Below are 19,990 nucleotides of genomic sequence, written 5' to 3' on the forward strand. Positions count from 1 at the left end.
CCATAGTGGATCTAACATAATAGTGAGAGTCCAGTCCATAGTGGATCTAACATAATAGTGTGAGAGTCCAGTCCATAGTGGATCTAACATAATAGTGTGAGAGTCCAGTCCATAGTGGATCTAACATAATATTGTGAGAGTCCAGTCCATAGTGGATCTAACATAATAGTGTGAGAGTCCAGTCCATAGTGGATCTAACATAATAGTGAGAGTCCAGTCCCTAGTGGATCTAACATAATAGTGAGAGTCCAGTCCATAGTGGATCTAACATAATAGTGTGAGAGTCCAGTCCATAGTGGATCTAACATAATAGTGTGAGAGTCTAGTCCATAGTGGATCTAACATAATAGTGAGAGTCCAGTCCATAGTGGATCTAACATAATAGTGTGAGAGTCCAGTCCATAGTGGATCTAACATAATAGTGTGAGAGTCCAGTCCATAGTGGATCTAACATAATAGTGAGAGTCCAGTCCATAGTGGATCTAACATAATAGTGTGAGAGTCCAGTCCATAGTGGATCTAACATAATAGTGTGAGAGTCCAGTCCATAGTGGATCTAACATAATAGTGAGAGTCCAGTCCATAGTGGATCTAACATAATAGTGTGAGAGTCCAGTCCATAGTGGATCTAACATAATAGTGTGAGAGTCCAGTCCATAGTGGATCTAATATAATAGTGAGAGTCCAGTCCATAGTGGATCTAATATAATAGTGAGAGTCCAGTCCATAGTGGATCTAACATAATAGTGAGAGTCCAGTCCATAGTGGATCTAATATAATAGTGAGAGTCCAGTCCATAGTGGATCTAACATAATAGTGAGAGTCCAGTCCATAGTGGATCTAATATAATAGTGAGAGTCCAGTCCATAGTGGATCTAATATAATAGTGAGAGTCCAGTCCATAGTGGATCTAACATAATAGTGTGAGAGTCCAGTCCATAGTGGATCTAACATAATAGTGAGAGTCCAGTCCATAGTGGATCTAACATAATAGTGAGAGTCCAGTCTATAGTGGATCTAACATAATAGTGTGAGAGTCCAGTCCATAGTGGATCTAACATAATAGTGAGAGTCCAGTCCATAGTGGATCTAACATAATAGTGAGAGTCCAGTCTATAGTGGATTTAACATAATAGTGAGAGTCCAATCCGTAGGGGATCTAACATAATAGTGTGAGAGTCCAGTCCATAGTGGATCTAACATAATAGTGTGAGAGTCCAGTCCATAGTGGATCTAATATAATAGTGAGAGTCCAGTCCATAGTGGATCTAACATAATAGTATGAGAGTCCAGTCAATAGTGGATCTAACATAATAGTGTGAGAGTCCAGTCCATAGTGGATCTAACATAATATTGTGAAAGTCCAGTCCATAGTGGATTTAACATAATAGTGAGAGTCCAGTCTATAGTGCATCTAACATAATAGTGAGAGTCCAATCCGTAGTGGATCTAACATAATAGGTTGAGAGTCCAGTCCATAGTGGATCTAACATAATAGTGACAGTCCAGTCCATAGTGGATCTAACATAATAGTGTGAGAGTCCAGTCCATAGTGGATCTAACATAATAGTGTGAGAGTCCAGTCCATAGTGGATCTAACATAATAGTGAGAGTCCAGTCTATAGTGGATCTAACATAATAGTGAGAGTCCAGTCCATAGTGGATCTAACATAATAGTGTGAGAGTCCAGTCCATAGTGGATCTAACATAATAGTGAGAGTCCAGTCCATAGTGGATCTAACATAATAGTGAGAGTCCAGTCCATAGTGGATCTAACATAATAGTGAGAGTCCAATCCGTAGTGGATCTAACATAATAGTGTGAGAGTCCAGTCCATAGTGGATCTACCATAATAGTGAGAGTCCAGTCCATAGTGGATCTAACATAATAGTGTGAGAGTTCAGTCCATAGTGGATCTAACATAATAGTGTGAGAGTCCAGTCCATAGTGGATCTAACATAATAGTGAGAGTCCAGTCCATTGTGGATCTAACATATTAGTGAGAGTCCAGTCCATAGTGGATTTAACATAATAGTGAGAGTCCAATCCGTAGTGGATCTAACATAATAGTGTGAGAGTCCAGTCCATAGTGGATCTAACATAATAGTGAGAGTCCAGTCCATAGTGGATCTAACATATTAGTGAGAGTCCAGTCCATAGTGGATCTAACATAATAGTGAGAGTCCAGTCCATAGTGGATCTAACATATTAGTGAGAGTCCAGTCCATAGTGGATCTAACATAATAGTGAGAGTCCAGTCTATAGTGGATCTAACATAATAGTGAGAGTCCAGTCCATAGTGGATCTAACATAATAGTGAGAGTCCAGTCTATAGTGGATCCAACATAATAGTGAGAGTCCAGTCCATAGTGGATCTAACATATTAGTGAGAGTCCAGTCCATAGTGGATCTAACATAATAGTGAGAGTCCAGTCTATAGTGGATCTAACATAATAGTGTGAGAGTTCAGTCCATAGTGGATCTAACATAATAGTGTGAGAGTCCAGTCCATAGTGGATCTAACATAATAGTGAGAGTCCAGTCCATAGTGGATCTAACATAATAGTGAGAGTCCAGTCCATAGTGGATCTAACATAATAGTGTGAGAGTCCAGTCCATAGTGGATCTAACATAATAGTGAGAGTCCAGTCCATAGTGGATCTAACATAATAGTGAGAGTCCAGTCTATAGTGGGGCCAGCAGGAGACCATCCTGAGCGTAGACGGGTCAGCAGCGCAGGGATGTCCCCAACCGATGCACAGGCGAGCGGTCCACCCCGGGTCCCGACTCTGGACAGCCGGCACCTCATCCATGGCTACCGGACCTGTACCCGCCTCCACAAGGGATAGGGGGCAGAGGAGAAAAGAAAAGATGTGGTATATGGCTGATTTAGTCCGACAAAAACCAATCAGAAGTGCTAATAACGATTCTTACAGAGATTTATATTTTTCTTTACATCAGAGCAGCCATCTTTAAAGCCAACTCAGGCTTTCCGAGTCGGAAAATCCGACCCCCTAGGGGCGTTCCAGTTGAAATTCCGACTAGGAACTCAAAAAGTCCGATGTCCCAGTACAAATGGAACGCATCAAAAGTCCAGGGGTCGTGAAGCCCTTTGAGGCACTGGTAAATGAAGAGCTGTACAACTAAAATGGGATTGATTGCTTGAACCTCTGCGGGGCAGATTGGATCGTACACTACACTGATCGCCATTACGCTCTTTGTTCGCGTATTAAGAACAAACTGGTTACAAAGAATTGAGTTTGCCCACCAAAATCACAACCCTAACCCGGGACAATTGGTCTAGTTGTTGTGTAAGGGTCAATAAGAGTCTGAAATGAAACAAAACATTCAATAAAGCCCATTGTCCCGCTGAGATTGCATTGCTCTGCAACAGGCTGCTCATTAATTGGTGACAGCCAATTCATCACCGCTGCGACGCAGGACTGCAGCTATTGATCTTGTCCCTGCGCTTATTTTTCATCCCTAAATGACAGCCATTGCCAGATTTGACCAGCATGTTTAATGGACGGCGAAGAACCAATGACCCGGGTGTCAGTCTTACCACCGCCCCCCCGCCACCACCCTCGAACACCAAATAGCATCTTTACCATTTAGCCGGGAAAGGTTTAGACTGCCCTAAGAGCACGGCAGCGAAACAACGGGCGCCGGTGCCCAGATGACCTTTTCTGTTTAAGGCTTAATCTCTGACAAATGCTGGCTTTAATTAGTTTGATGCCCCCCCCACCCCCGCCTGGACCGCACGGCCCACCCGGGCTCCCCTCGCCTGCGTTCCTCAATCACACATCAGTGAGATTGGGGGATGATTGAGGAGCACGGCATAGCCGGAGGTGAAACAAAACACGGGATTTGAACGTGAAATACCATGAGGCAAATTGAAATGTGCCAATATGACACAAGTTCCTGGATGTTTTTGGAATGGTAGGACAGTTAGTCAAGCGGAACTGCTCTTTTCGTGGACTTTTGCCTGTCGTTCACAATCCTTATCAAGAAAACAAGTTTGGTTTTTTTTTGCATTCTTACTTATAAAAGTCGGCTCGTTCTTGGTGGCTAGCAATGCAGCTAATGTTAGCAATCAATTCTACCTCTAAATCACGTTAAAGGCCTACTGAAATGATTTTTTAAAAATTTAAACGGGAATAGCAGATCCATTCTATGTGTCATACTTGATCATTTCGCGATATTGCCATATTTTTGCTGAAAGGATTTAGTAGAGAACATCGACGATAAAGTTCGCAACTTTTGCTCGCTGATAAAAAAAAGCCTTGCCTGTAGCGGAAGTAGCGTGACGTCACAGGAGCTAGTATTCCTCACAATTCCCCGTTGTTTACAATGGAGCGAGAGAGATTCGGACCGAGAAAGTGACGATTACCCCATTAATTTGAGCGAGGATGAAAGATTTGTGGATGAGGAACGTTACAGTGAAGGACTTGAGAGGCAGTGATGGACGTATCTTTTTTCGCTCTGACCGTAACTTAGGTACAAGCTGGCTCATTGGATTCCACACTCTCCTTTTTCTATTGTGGATCACGGATTTGTATTTTAAACCACCTGGGATACTATATCCTCTTGAAAATGAGAGTCGAGCACGCGAAATGGACATTTAAAGTGACTTTTATCTCCAAGACAATACATCGGTGACACACTTAGCTACTGAGCTAACGTGTTAGCATTGTTCTCAAATGAAGGTAGAAACAAAATAAATAAACCCCTGACTGGAAGGATAGACAGAAGATCAACAATACTATTAAACCATGTACATGTAACTACACGGTTAAAAATTCTCAGCCTGGTAAGGCTTAACTATGCTGTTGCTAACGACGCTAAGGCTAATTTAGCAACTTAGCAACCGGACCTCACAGAACTATGTACTCTCTCCTTTTTCTATTGTGGATCACGGATTTGTATTTTAAACCACCTGGGATACTATATCCTCTTGAAAATGAGAGTCGAGAACGCGAAATGGACATTCAGTGCCTTTTATCTCCACGACAATACATCGGCGAAACGCTTTTGTTACGAGCTAACGTGATAGCATCATGCTTTAACTGCATATAGAAACAAAAAAAATAAACCCCTGACTGGAAGGATAGATAGAAGATCAACAATACTATTAAACCGTGGACATGTAAATACACGGTTAATGCTTTCTAGGCTGGCGAAAGTTAACAATGCTGTGCTAACGACGCCATTGAGGCCTACTTAGCAACCAGACCGCACAGAGCTATGCTAAAAACATTAGCTCTCCACCTACGCCAGCCAGCCCTCATCTGCTCATCAACACCCGTGCTCACCTGCGTTCCAGCGATCGGCGGAAGGACGAAGGACTTCACCCGATGCGTTTGGCGGCCCGGAGACGTAGGAAGTCAAGGTGAGGTCGCCGGCTAGCGCGTCTGCTCTCCAACAAAGTCCTCCTGGTTGTGTTGCTGTAGTCCGCTGCTAATACACTGATCCCACCTACAACTGTCTTCTTTGCAGCCTTCATTGTTCATTAAACAAATTGCAAAAGATGTCCAGAATACTGTGGAATTATGAAATGAAAACAGAGCTTTTTGTATAGGATTCTACGGGTACCATAACTTCTGTTACTCTGACTTCGTCGCGCGCATACGTCATCATACCGCGACGTTTCAGCCGGATATTTCCCGGGAAATTTTAAATGTCACTTTATAAGTTAACCCGGCCGTATTGGCATGTGTTGCAATGTTAAGATTTCATCATTGATATATAAACTATCAGACTGCGTGGTCGGTAGTAGTGGCTTTCAGTAGGCCTTTAAACATGCATTCAAATTGGTCAACAATACTTTGTTTACGTTGTGTAACATGTATAATGACTGTCAAGACGGGGGGGTCGCAACTTGCTGCGAGGTTTGTTCTCCCGGGATGCAAACGGACTATTCCGGACAAGGCTTGCAGGTAGGAACCTGTTTAATAATCTTCAATCAAAAAGGTACAAAAACGGAAAACAAGACTGATCGCACTTGGAATTAAAGTAAATACTTAGCATAGACTATGGACATAGAGAACTTATAAAACTGTGGCATGAAATAAACACGACTTACGTAGTCCAGGGATGAGACAAGCAAAACTTACAGGGACACGGCATGAAGCGAACAACTAGCATAAACTATGGCATAGCAAGAAACAAACATGGCATGAAACAACTAATGACGGCAGACTGAGCGTGGGGAGCAAGGTGACTAAATAGCTCTCTGATTAGTGGTTGACCGCAGCTGAGCGTGGGACCACTAACCAGAGGCAGGTGAAAATAGTAAGTAGCTATGGCAACCAAACCAAACTCAGGTGTCAAACAGGAACTAAAAGAGTGCAGCTAATGTTAGCAATCAATTCTACCTCTAAATCACTTTAAACATGCATTCGAATTGGTCAACAATACTTTGTTTACGTTGTGTAACATGTATAATAACTGTCAAGACGGGGGGGTCGCAGCTTGCTGCGAGGTTTGTTCTCCCGGGATGCAAACGGACTATTCCGGACAAGGCTTGCAGGTAGGAACATGTTTAATAATCTTCAATCAAAAGGGTACAAAAACGGAAAACAAGGCTGATCGCACTTGGAATTAAAGTAAATACTTAGCACAGACTATGGACATAGAGAACTTATAAAACTGTGGCATGAAATAAACACGACTTACGTAGTCCAGGGATGAGACAAACAAAACTTACAGGGCATGAAGCGAACAACTAGCATAAACTATGGCATAGCAAGAAACAAACATGGCATGAAACAACTAATGACGCCAGACTGAGCGTGGGGAGCAAGGTGACTAAATAGCTCTCTGATTAGTGGTTGACCGCAGCTGAGCGTGGGACCACTAACCAGAGGCAGGTGAAAATAATAAGTAGCTATGGCAACCAAACCAAACTCAGGTGTCAAACAGGAACTAAAAGAGTGCAGGTAATGTTAGCAATCAATTCTACCTCTAAATCACTTTAAACATGCATTCAAAACGGTCAACAATACTTTGTTTACGTTGTGTAACATGTATAATAACTGTCAAGACTGGGGGGGTCGCAGCTTGCTGCGAGGTTTGTTCTCCCGGGATGCAAACGGACTATTCCGGACAAGGCTTGCAGGTAGGAACATGTTTAATAATCTTCAATCAAAAAGGTACAAAAACGGAAAACAAGGCTGATCGCACTTTGAATTAAAGTAAATACTTAGCACAGACTATGGACATAGAGAACTTATAAAACTGTGGCATGAAATAAACACGACTTACGTAGTCCAGGGATGAGACAAACAAAACTTACAGGGACACGGCATGAAGCGAACAACTAGCATAAACTATGGCATAGCAAGAAACAAACATGAAACTGTGGCATGAAACAACTAATGACGCGCGACTGAGCGTGGGGAGCAAGGTGACTAAATAGCTCTCTGATTAGTGGTTGACCGCAGCTGAGCGTGGGACCACTAACCAGAGGCAGGTGAAAATAGTAAGTAGCTATGGCAACCAAACCAAACTCAGGTGTCAAACAGGAACTAAAAGAGTGCAGCTAATGTTAGCAATCAATTCTACCTCTAAATCACTTTAAACATGCATTCGAATTGGTCAACAATACTTTGTTTACGTTGTGTAACATGTATAATAACTGTCAAGACGGGGGGGTCGCAGCTTGCTGCGAGGTTTGTTCTCCCGGGATGCAAACGGACTATTCCGGACAAGGCTTGCAGGTAGGAACATGTTTAATAATCTTCAATCAAAAAGGTACAAAAACGGAAAACAAGGCTGATCGCACTTGGAATTAAAGTAAATACTTAGCATAGACTATGGACATAGAGAACTTATAAAACTGTGGCATGAAATAAACACGACTTACGTAGTCCAGGGATGAGACAAACAAAACTTACAGGGCATGAAGCGAACAACTAGCATAAACTATGGCATAGCAAGAAACAAACATGGCATGAAACAACTAATGACGCCAGACTGAGCGTGGGGAGCAAGGTGACTAAATAGCTCTCTGATTAGTGGTTGACCGCAGCTGAGTGTGGGACCACTAACCAGAGGCAGGTGAAAATAATAAGTAGCTATGGCAACCAAACCAAACTCAGGTGTCAAACAGGAACTAAAAGAGTGCAGGTAATGTTAGCAATCAATTCTACCTCTAAATCACTTTAAACATGCATTCGAATTGGTCAACAATACTTTGTTTACGTTGTGTAACATGTATAATAACTGTCAAGACTGGGGGGGTCGCAGCTTGCTGCGAGGTTTGTTCTCCCGGGATGCAAACGGACTATTCCGGACAAGGCTTGCAGGTAGGAACCTGTTTAATAATCTTCAATCAAAAAGGTACAACTAATGACGCGCGACTGAGCGTGGGGAGCAAGGTGACTAAATAGCTCTCTGATTAGTGGTTGACCGCAGCTGAGCGTGGGACCACTAACCAGAGGCAGGTGAAAATAGTAAGTAGCTATGGCAACCAAACCAAACTCAGGTGTCAAACAGGAACTAAAAGAGTCCTTTGTACACAGCTAGCCAGACAGTGTATGTACTGTGGTTGTAATAACGTGTATCATGATCAATATTAAAGTGACTCACTCCATGGACAGTTGGGCGTTTGGTGTAATTTTTTCCGGTTTATTTGTGTAAGCACTCTATTTATGTCGAAATAGCTTGCCTCCAAATTCCACATTGTTCAGCTTCGAGTCACTTTCACCTCACTCTCTCGGGCTTCCGTCTGCTCCAACGTCTCACCCTTCCTTCGCGCTCGCTTCTAGAAGCAGTAGTTCGTCCTCCGTATATTCAGCTTCAAAAAGATACGGTTGTGAGTCCTCATATTGTCCAAAAATAATCATCTTTCTTGTTTGTTACCAAGTCTGCCATGATTAGAACACACCCACATGCCTTTGTTTGCGGGCGTAGGAACACACATTTGTTGCCAGAAGTCGGAAGTTGCTATGGAAACGAAAATAAATTAGTTCCAGCAATGATTAAAATGACCAAAATATGGTAAATATTGTACGTATTACATATTGTTATGAAGGTGTCTGTTACTACATTATATATATACTTGCAGTGTGTATATTGTACATATTACATATTGTTATGAAGGTGTCTATTACTACATTATATATATACTTGCAGTGTGTATATTGTACATATTACATATTGTTATGAAGGTGTCTATTACTACATTATATATATACTTGCAGTGTGTATATTGTACATATTACATATTGTTATGAAGGTGTCTGTTACTACATTATATATATACTTGCAGTGTGTATATTGTACATATTACATATTGTTATGAAGGTGTCTGTTACTACATTATATATATACTTGCAGTGTGTATATTGTACATATTACATATTGTTATGAAGGTGTCTATTACTACATTATATATATACTTGCAGTGTGTATATTGTACATATTACATATTGTTATGAAGGTGTCTATTACTACATTATATATATACTTGCAGTGTGTATATTGTACATATTACATATTGTTATGAAGGTGTCTGTTACTACATTATATATATACTTGCAGTGTGTATATTGTACATATTACATATTGTTATGAAGGTGTCTATTACTACATTATATATATACTTGCAGTGTGTATATTGTACATATTACATATTGTTATGAAGGTGTCTATTACTACATTATATATATACTTGCAGTGTGTATATTGTACATATTACATATTGTTATGAAGGTGTCTATTACTACATTATATATATACTTGCAGTGTGTATATTGTACATATTACATATTGTTATGAAGGTGTCTGTTACTACATTATATATATACTTGCAGTGTGTATATTGTACATATTACATATTGTTATGAAGGTGTCTATTACTACATTATATATATACTTGCAGTGTGTATATAAAACGTTAATGGAAGGTTTTGAAGATGTTTTAGAGGCTTTGAAGGCTATAAAGGTGACTCACATTAGTTGTATTTTGCAAGCGTTGAATCCTTTTAGCGTGGTGGTAATGTCAGTGTGAGCATTGTTGTGTACTTGAAACATGAAAGTGGCAGAGAAGGATGCAGGAGAGAGAAAAGAGTACATTCGACTGAAAAGATAAACCAGTACAGACTGGGAGGTTTTAGATAACATTCTATTGATTAGCTACTATCTGGGCACAGTCAAGAAACGTGTGTGTGTGTGTGTGTGTGTGTGTGTGTGTGTGTGTGTGTGTGTGTGTGTGTGTGTGTGTGTGTGTGTGTGTGTGTGTGTGTGTGTGTGTGTGTGTGCGTGTGCGTGTGCGTGTGCGTGTGCGTGTGCGCGTGCGTGTGTATTTTTAGCTAATAGCAAAATAAGTCTGAGAGTCAATTAAATGTGATTGTAGCAGAAAAGCTTCAACATTTTTAAATACTTTCAGTTTATTGTTGATGGCAGGGGTCGGATACCCAAAATGTTGAAAGAGCCGTATTGGACCAGAAATACAAAAAAAAAAAATCTGTCTTGGGCCGCAAAAAATTCAAATCCTTTCATAAGTGTTATAATGAAGGCAACACATGATGTAAGTGTCTATTTTAGCTACGTTAGCCTACTATCAAGATGACTTTAAAAGTCTTATATAAGTGTTATATTGAAGACAACGCATGGAGTAAGTGTCTATATTAGCTATATTAGCCTACTATCGAGATTACTTTAAAAGTCTTATATAGGTGTTATAATGAAGACAATACATTATGTAAGTGTCTATATTAGCTATATTAGCCTACTATCAAAATGACTTTAAAAGTCTTATATAAGTGTTATAATGAAGACAACACATGATGTAAGTGTCTATATTAGCTATATTAGCTTACTATCAAAATGACTTTAAATGTCTTATATAAGTGTTATAACGAAGACAACACATGATGTAAGTGTCTATATTAGCTATATTAGCAATAGAAGAGCAAACAAGTGAAACATAACAAGAACAAGTTGCACTGTTGACTCTGATGACACAAAGCTGGCCTACAGGTTGTTTTTATTCTTTAAAACTGGCATTGTTCAAAAAATAATAATGAATAAAAGTCAGTGTTGTTATGATTTATTGACCTATTGAAGACTCTATTTATTTGCATCAAATATTCCACTTTGAAATATTTTTGGGGGGAAAATATTGCATATTTTGTGTGTTTGTCATAAAAAAAAAACCTTAACAAAAAGGCATAAAATGACAACGAGAAAATAATAAAAACTTATAATTGACTGATAGTCCTGAAGTTGATCTAAAGACTTAAGCACTGAAAGTCGATAAAAAATATACTGTTTATGACTTATTTTTAACACTTTTACTAGTGTGGCCCCCCAAAGGTTATAGCGGGATTTTTTATTTTTATTTTTTTATTTCACTGCTCAAAAAATACTAATAAATCAAAATCAATGTTGTCATGAATTATTATTATTATTATTCCAATTATTCACATCAAATATTACACTTTGAACATCTTTTTGGGGTAAAATACTGCATATTTTGCCATGAAAAACAGGGTTTTGACAAAAAATGCATAAAACATAAAACGTTTTTAAAAAATTGGTTATATTGACAATTAAACCTGAAGTTGATCTGGAGATTTAAGCGTTGAATAAAAAAATAAATTAATATATGACTTATTTTTAACACTTTTATGAGTGGGGACGCCCATTATTTTAGTGGGAGGTTTTTTTAACAGTCACTGCTCAAAAAACTATAATACATCAAAATTATTGTTATCAATTATTCACATCAAATATTACACTTTGAACATATTTTTGGGGGAAAATACTGCATATTTTGCCATTTTTTGAAAAAATAAAATTATATCGACAATTAAACCTGAAGTTGATGTAGAGATTTAAGCGTTGAATACAAAAAAATACAAAAATATATGACTTATTTTTAACACTTTTATGAGTGGGGACGCCCAATAATTTTAGTGGGAGTTTTTTTTTATAACTGTCACTGCTCAAAAAACAATAATAAATCCAAATTAATGTTGTCATGAATTATTGACCTACAGAAGGATCCAATTATTCACATCAAATATTCTACTTTGAAAATATTTTGGGGGGAAAATACTGCATATTTTTTCATGAAAAACAGGGTTTTGACAAAAAAGGCATAAAACATTAAAAGTAAAAAATAAATAAAAAAAAACGTTATATCAACAGATAAACCTGAAGTTGATCTCGAGATTGAATTAAAAAAAATAAAAATAAATATAATATATATAAATATATATATATAAATATTTATATATATATATATATATATATATATATATATATATATATATATATATATATATATATATATATATATACATATATATATATATATATATATATATATATATATATATATATATATATATATATATATATATATATATATATATATATATATATATATATATATACACACACACAATAAACCTGAAGTTGATCTCGAGATTGAATTAAAAAAAAAAAAATATATATATATATATATATATATATATATATATATATATATATATATATATATATATATATATATATATATATATATATATATATATATATATATATATATATACACACATACACACAGTATATATGACTTATTTTTAACACTTTTATGAGTGGGGACGCCCAATAATTTTAGTGGGAGTTCTTTTTAACTGTCACTGCTCAAAAAACAATAATACACCAACATCATTGTTATCAATTATTCACATCAAATATTACACTTTGAACATCTTTTTGGGGGAAAATACTGCATATTTTGCCATGAAAAACAGGGTTTTGACAAAAAAGGCATAAAAAAAAGATGACTTTATATCGACAGATAAACCTGAAGTTGATCTAGAAATTTAAACATTGAATAAAAAAAATTAAAAAAATGTATTTATGAATAATTTCTTTACATTTTTGATGACTGAGACCCTACAGGGCAAAACCTGAGAAGAACCCCAAAGCTTAAAAAAAAAATCTATATTTTGTATTGGTTTTGAAAAAGACAAATATGAAAACGGCCCAAAGACAGCATTTACTTTGTTTTCCACCGAAAAGCAACATTGGCCTAATCAGCACAAGCCCCGCCCACTGCAGGCGAAAGAACACAAGTAAAATAGATGCATGGCCACAACCTCTTGTTTTATTGGAAACGGGGCCTAATTATTGGTGTGTAAGTCAGGCTGTGACTGGAGGGCCGTCTCTTTGATGCCGTTTATATTTATCCCCTCCTCTGCAGCAGCAGCAGCAGCAGCAGCGCCATCGCCATCGCCGCCACCAGCAGCGTGTGGCGCTTTTATTACATCGCCCACAGGCAGGTTCAGGCCTGTCTCACACACACACACACACACACACACACACACACACACACACACACACACACACACACACACACACACACACATGCAGCCTGCAGGGTCCGGCAGCCGGTATAGTCGCCAAGATACCCCTCACGCTCCCAGGGGACGAGCGGGGAGGGGGGCGAGGGGTATTATGCTAATGCTACGGCCTGCACAGCTGGGAAGGAGCATCATTACAAGTATTGTAGCAATCTGTTTAAGAAGGACACGTCAGCGCACGAGTGCTGCATGCATACATCACATCAAATGTGATGAAAATGCGTGTGAGGGGGGGCCGGGGGTAGAATGCAAAACTTGTTATGAAGCCCTTATATCACGTCTACTGTCAAAATGGCTGCTGTAAATCTGTATTTTGCCCTCTTTACTTCTGTATTTAATATTTCCCATGTTGGGCCGGTCATATCTCAGGACCAGAGCCCGTGGCACATGAAGGGGAAATAGGACGGAAAGTTCTTTGAATGGCTAATGTTGCATGCAGCTATGGCAGTCTGGGTTGGAATCAATTCCAAATCCATTAGAGAAGTGGCAGAACTCTAATAGATCCTGTTCGAACCTGTCAGCAAATTACACAGTCTGTCTAACATCATATATCTATACAGTCTATACAACATCATATATCTATACAGTCTATACAACATCATATATCTATACAGTCTATACCAGTGTTTTTCAACCACTGTGCCGATACAGTCTGCTGTGCCGTTATCTCATTTCACCTATTTGGGTTAAAAAATATGTTTTGCACACCAGTAATTATAGTCTGCAAATGATGTGTCGGTGCTGTCTAGAGTAACCGTGTAATACTCTTCCATATCAGTAGGTGGCAGCAGGTAGCTAATTGCTTTGTAGATGTCGGAAACAGCGTGCAGGTAAAAAGGTGTCTAATGCTTAAATAAAAAATAAATAAAAGGTGAGTGCCCCTAAGAAAAGGCATTGAAGCTTAGGGAAGGCTATGCAGAACCAAACTAAAACTGAACTGGCTACAAAGTAAACAAAAACAGAATGCTGGACGACAGCAAAGACTTACTGTGGCGCAAAGACGGCGTCCACAAAGTACATCCGAACATGACATGACAATCAACAATGTCCCCACAAAGAAGGATAAAAACAACTGAAATATCTACACAGTCTATACAACATCATATATCTATACAGTCTATCTAACATCATATATCTATACAGTCTATACAACATCATATATCTATACAGTCTATCTAACATCATATATCTATACAGTCTATCTAACATCATATATCTATACAGTCTATACAACATCATATATCTATACAGTCTATACAACATCATACATCTACACAGTCTATACAACATCATATATCTATACAGTCTATCCAACATCATATATCTATACAGTCTATACAACATCATATATCTATACAGTCTATACAACATCATACATCTACACAGTCTATACAACATCATATATCTATACAGTCTATCCAACATCATACATCTATACAGTCTATCTAACATCATATATCTATACAGTCTATCTAACATCATATATCTATACAGTCTATACAACATCATATATCTACACAGTCTATACAACATCATATATCTATACAGTCTATCCAACATCATATATCTATACAGTCTATACAACATCATATATCTATACAGTCTATCCAACATCATATATCTATACAGTCTATCTAACATCATATATCTATACAGTCTATCTAACATCATACATCTATACAGTCTATACAACATCATATATCTATACAGTCTATCTAACATCATACATCTATACAGTCTATACAACACCATATATCTATACAGTCTATCTAACATCATATATCTATACAGTCTATCTAACATCATATATCTATACAGTCTATCTAACATCATATATCTATACAGTCTATCCAACATCATATATCTATACAGTCTATCCAACATCATATATCTATACAGTCTATACAACATCATATATCTATACAGTCTATCTAACATCATATATCTATACAGTCTATCTAACATCATATATCTATACAGTCTATCCAACATCATATATCTATACAGTCTATACAACATCATATATCTATACAGTCTATCCAACATCATATATCTATACAGTCTATCTAACATCATATATCTATACAGTCTATCTAACATCATATATCTATACAGTCTATACAACATCATACATCTATACAGTCTATCTAACATCATATATCTATACAGTCTATCTAACATCATATATCTATACAGTCTATACAACATCATACATCTATACAGTCTATACAACATCATATATCTATACAGTCTATCTAACATCATATATCTATACAGTCTATCTAACATCATATATCTATACAGTCTATCCAACATCATATATCTATACAGTCTATCTAACATCATATATCTATACAGTCTATCTAACATCATATATCTATACAGTCTATCCAACATCATATATCTATACAGTCTATCTAACATCATATATCTATACAGTCTATCTAACATCATATATCTATACAGTCTATCCAACATCATATATCTATACAGTCTATCCAACATCATATATCTATACAGTCTATCTAACATCATATATCTATACAGTCTATCCAACATCATATATCTATACAGTCTATACAACATCATATATCTATACAGTCTATCTAACATCATATATCTATACAGTCTATACAACATCATATATCTATACAGTCTGTCTAACATCATATATCTATACAGTCTATCTAACATCATATATCTATACAGTCTATCTATTATCTATTATAATGCTTACGGACTGTATCCCTTGCAGACTGTATTTATATATATTAGGGCTGCAACAACTAATCGATTGAATCGATTAAAATCGATTATAAAAATAGTTGCCGATTAATTTAGTCATCGATTCGTTGGATCTATGCTATGCGCATGCGCAGAGGCTTTTTTAAAAAAAAAAATGTAATTATTATTATTTTATTTTTTTTAAATAAACCTTTATTTATAAACTGCAACATGTACAAACAGCTGAGAAACAATAATCAAAATAAGTATGGTGCCAGTATGCTGTTTTTTTCCCCAATAAAATACTGGAAAGGATATAAATGTAGTTTGTCTCTTTTATCCGATTATTAATCGATTAATCGAAGTAATAATCGACAGATTAATCGATTATCAAATTAATCGTTAGTTGCAGCCCTAGTATATATTGATATATAATGCTTACGGACTGTATCCCTTGCAGACTGTATTGATATATATTGATACATATAATGCTTACGGACTGTATCCCTTGCAGACTGTATTGATATATATTGATATATAATGCTTACGGACTGTATCCCTTGCAGACTGTATTGATATATATTGATATATAATGTAGGAAGCAGAATATTAATAACAGAAAGAAACAACCCTTTTGTGTGAATGAGTGTAAATGAGGGAGGGAGGTTTTTTGGCTTGGTGTACTAATTGTAAGTGTATCTTGTGTTTTTTATGTGGATTTAATAAAAAATAAAAATAAACGATACCGATAATTAAAAAAACGATACCGATAATTTACGATATTACATTTTAAAGCATTTATGGGCCGATATTATCAGACATCTCTAATAATAAACATGTTTCATGTCATCCTAAGATGTTTTTGTTAACATAAAGACAATAATGCTGTTTTTTGTGGCCCCCTTTATTTAGAAAAAGTATCAAAATACAGCATTTTGGTATGGAGACAACACTATCGGGGACAGGTGTGTAACACGGGGAAAAGGAGTTGTTGAATATTGGGAAAATGAAGTGTTGAAAAATGCACATCCTCTTTTTAATCCAATAACTGGAACGCATTCACGGAATAAAATGATTTCTATTTCTGAGCTGACACGTGAAAAGTCTTTGACTAGTCCAGGGGTCGGCAACCCAAAATGTTGAAAGAGCCATATTGGACCAAAAATACAAAAACAAATCTGTCTGGAGCCACAAAAAATTAAAAGCCATATTACATGTGTCATGAGATATACATTGAATTAAGAGGACTTAAAGGAAACTAAATGAGCTCAAATATAGCTACAAATGAGGCATAATGATGCAATATGTACATATAGCTAGCCTAAATAGCATGTTAGCATCGATTAGCTTGCAGTCATGCAGTGACCAAATATGTCTGATTAGCACTTCACACAAGTCAATAACATCAACAAAACTCACCTTTGTGCACTCATGCACAACGTTAAAAGTTTGGTGGACAAAATGAGACAGAAAAAGTGGCATAAAACACGTCCTAGAAAGTCGGAGAAAGTTATGCATGTAAACAGACTATACGGTGAGTTCAAGGACCGCCAAAATAAGTAGGACAAAACGGCGCTCGCCAAATACTTGAATCAGTGAAGCATATTTAATATAAACAGTGTGATTTATAACAATTAGGGAGGTTTGTGTCATGTTTGTCCTCCTACAGAAACCATACTAAAACAAAAAAAATTGATTTTTTTTTTCCCACTCATCTTTTTCCATTCTTCATACATTTTTGAAAAATCTCCAGAGAGCCACTAGGGCGGCGCTAGAGCCGCGGGTTGCCGACCCCCGGACTAGTCCCCATAAAGCGTGTGTGCTGCATAGGGATGTGCGTATCGATCCTGTGGTATCGATATATCGATACTCACACGCTACTCATTTGGCATCACTTTTCTGAAAAAAGTATCGATATAAACCCAAAAAACGGCGTGTGGGGGGTGCAAGCATCACTTTCAGATGTTTTTGATGACTTACTTAACTTCCTACGTGCTGGGACACACCTGTACCTGGCAGAGTATAGAGCTGGGACACACCTGTACCAGGCAGAGTATAGAGCTGGCCCAGTCACGTGACAGGAGACAGCCAATGAGCGTCAACGTGCAACACACACACACACACACACACACACACACACACACACACACACACACACACACACACACACACACACACACACACACACACAGCCAGCCGACAGCGATATATATCCAGTGTTGTCCAATTGTTGACTTAAAACAGGCATTGTTTTGTTGTTTTTTAGTAATGTTTACTGAATATTTTTGTTTAAATGATTATCCTAAATTCAAATAATTTCCACACAGGGGAATTTACTGTTAGTTGAAAATTGCTTGAGTATTTAAAACAAGATAAGAAAGAGATACAATTTGGAGATTCTTCATCTTTGCATTACAGTTTTATTTTTTTTCCAAGAAAATCTTGAATATATGATTGAATGTGATTTTGCTTTTAATCTGTAACATGATTTCTTACATTTCGAAAACGTTAGCCTTTTTCATATTTCATTAATTGCTAATTATATCACAAACTTTAAAAAATAACTGCAGCTTCTTGCAATTCGGATTTGACTGTTAATTGGAAAGCCCTAATATTTAATTATTATTATATATAATATATAGTTATTATTATATATAATATTTAATTTATTTTTCATATTTATGTTATTTATTTTAATTTTACTTTTATTATATATTGACCATAATAAATGTGGTATAAATGGTCTGTATTTGTCTTGTGATTTGTCTTAAATAATAACAGTAGTAATAATATTTTTGACTGACAAAAAATTGCCAATAAGAAATTATTGGTATTGGTATCGATGAAAATGCAAGAAAAAGTATCGGTATCGTATCGAATCCTAAAAGTGTGGTATCGCCCATCCCTAATTTAAACAGACTATACGGTGAGTTCAAGGACCGCCAAAATAAGTAGGACAAAACGGCGCTCGCCAAATACTTGAATCAGTGAAGCATATTTAATATAAACAGTGTAATTTATAACAATTACGGAGGTTTGTGTCATGTTTGTCCTCCTACAGAAACCATACTAAAACTAAAAAATTGATTTTTTTCCCCCTCATCTTTTTCCATTCTTCATACATTTTATTATTTTTTTTTTTTTTTATGTCCTGCCCAGCTTCTCGGGCAAATCATATAGCAGATGTAGATGCCCATATCGGCTGTTCAGATTTACTTTACAAAAGAGAAGTGTAGGATACTTCTCTTGTTGCCTTACTTGTATTTTGACTTTATTAAATGTATTTATATTATGTATGAAGATAATACTTCATACATTTTTGAAAAATCTCCAGAGAGCCACTAGGGCGGCGCTAGAGCCGCGGGTTGCCGACCCCCGGACTAGTCCCCATAAAGCGTAATGTTCCAGGCGTGTGTGCTGCATCATGTGACCTGACAACGCCAACAAGAATGTTGGCCTCTCCCACACAGCAGGAGGTCTTATGAATTATTTGTAGCCACTTGACTTGATATTGTGCTGGCAGGTCAAAGATGATAATTAGCACTTGTATCATTTTCCATGCTTTTAGTGCAGTGTTACCTCTCTCTCTCTCTCTCTCTCTCTCTCTCTCTCCCCTCGCTGCCGTGTACACAAGAGCAAAAAGTGCAGGCACATCATTTATTGATAAGGCCCAAAGAATGTAATGAAATTATCAATGTTCTTGAATTAATTATGAACATGATTAAGAAAGCTAAAATCTCAGGAGCCGGTCTCTCATTACCCATTGGCTCTCAGGGATTGCTTTCATTCAGGGAAGGAAAGGCGGAAAAAAGCCTCGCTGCAGAGCCCAGTCCGGCTCAGTCCGGCTCCCCGTGTGCTGGTTCCCCCAGACCGCTACCGCCGGGGCT

Source organism: Entelurus aequoreus, linkage group LG02, assembly GCF_033978785.1.
Source record: "Entelurus aequoreus isolate RoL-2023_Sb linkage group LG02, RoL_Eaeq_v1.1, whole genome shotgun sequence".
In the NCBI taxonomy this organism is placed as follows: Eukaryota; Metazoa; Chordata; class Actinopteri; order Syngnathiformes; family Syngnathidae; genus Entelurus; species Entelurus aequoreus.